We start from the raw sequence: 2,054 nt of genomic DNA on the forward strand, positions 1-2,054 counted from the left end.
TCGTTTTTCCTCTTTAAGATGTGAACTCAAATCCCCTGCCTGCCTGGTTTGGAAGTAAGCTTCTCCTGTTGAAGCCATGTAATAGTGCAGAAAAGCCAGCTGGGCCAGAACGATAACTGTTCCATGTCCTTTAGTAATTATGGCAGTCTCCTGGACCGGGATATTTTAAGACTGAAAACCAAAGAAAGGAGCTCAAACTACACCTGCTCTAGCATGAGCTGTAAGTTTTTCTATGAATATTTTCTTCCTCTCAACTATATCCTGAAAGGAAAGAATAGCACATATTGTTTTTTGAAGAAAAATCTTATAGAGAAGTTTCTGCAGACAGTTCTGCAAGGAAGTATTCACTTTGTTGAAATAGTGCACCCTAGTTCTACAGAGAAAAGGCATATGATTTAAGCTTTTCCATCTCTAGGTGCTTAATACCTAGCTTGTCCAGTATTTAACTTTCTTCAGACATCTTCAGACATACTGAGGGTCTGGATCCTTAACACATTAGTCTGGATTCTACTCCAAGAAACAGGACCTTCAAAATTACGTGTTTAAAGTCTCTGTATTGTGGTACACAACCTTTTTTTTCAGACTAGAGCACTTTGATCTTTTGTTATGCACAGAATGTTCTCATCTGAGACATTAGTGGATTCATTTCTTATAAAGATAAGTGTGCAAAGAAAAGGATAAACTATGTGTAAGAGTGATCAGTTTGGAATTTTTCAAATTCCAGCTGCAGGTTTGAGAAATCATAATTGCAGAATTAGCTAAAATACCTAGCACTACAGCTAGAAACTGGGAATAACAAAATTCCCAATATTTTTCTCAAGAATTATTAAAGCCATATATATAGTAAACCTTATATTTAAGTATAACAAGACACTTTAGTGTAAACTCCTACAAATAACTGCTAATCCTGCTGTCAAGCAGAAAGACTGCTCAACTCGGGAATTTTTTCTAAATATCTTGTAACCCAGGAAAATTAGTAGGGGAATATGACAGCCTCGGGTAGCAATTTGCTCTCATTAGCATTAAAATGTATCACGTGCTGAAGAGGCATAGAGAGAGTCAATGTCTTGTTTTAGCTTGTTTGGGGGGGGAGCAGTTTGGGGTTTGAGGTTTTTTTGGAAAGGAACTCTTCTTTCATATAGAGCTGGGGGTAGCAGGGATGTGTTCTGGTATGAAAGGGAAGATTTTTACAACAAATATTGTTTATTTTCCATATTTTGATATTTCCAATGGAAAGACAATCACAAGTTTGAAATCTTTAGGATATAAAATTTTCCTAAGTTCAAGATTAGATTAAATACGTAGATATAAACCCCTCTTTTGCCTGAGGATAGGGAAGAGGCTTCCCCACACCCTTCCCACATGTATCTCGAAGTTTATACAAATCACTGACATTAGGGTAGGTGCCAATAACACTTTTCCAAATGGCTGTCACTTTAAGATATAACAAAAACATAGATCTTAGAAGCTACTAACACCCTCCATGATTATTCTTTTGATAGTCGTCTGTGAGAACATTGTAATCACTTAAAGCAGAATACCAAAGGGGATTCTGGGTGGCCTTGTGGAATTCTGAGTAGACTTCTGAGTTGTGATAACTTATTTAAACATTTCTTAACAGCTCTCTTTTATTGTCATACAAGAATCTGTGCTCTTCTTTCATATCATAGAGTATTGGAGCACTGGAAAAATAATGTGTAATGAAGGTCTTACAATACTTCGTTGTTTTGTACTACTTTTTGCTGTGTTTCTCGAATTGTTGAATATGGGAAAATGTTTTCATGTTAAAAAAAATTTCTAGCCTTATGAAACAGAGAAAATGGTGGAAAATTAATGCATTTTTGGAAAAAAAAATTGGAAAACATTATCTGAAGTATTCCAAGTGCTCCAAAACCAAAAAGCAAAAGAAAACATCTCACAGTTTATTTTTCATCAATAATTAATAATTTCCTAAATTTTGGAAAGTTGTTTCATGATTTCTGAACACTTTGACGTAAAAATACCAAAGAGCTATGAGATACAGTGTATCAAGTGTAAAAATTTTGAATTGTTGG

This window comes from Pterocles gutturalis, unplaced genomic scaffold, assembly GCF_000699245.1.
Source record: "Pterocles gutturalis isolate BGI_N339 unplaced genomic scaffold, ASM69924v1 scaffold8181, whole genome shotgun sequence".
NCBI classification, from domain to species: Eukaryota; Metazoa; Chordata; class Aves; order Pterocliformes; family Pteroclidae; genus Pterocles; species Pterocles gutturalis.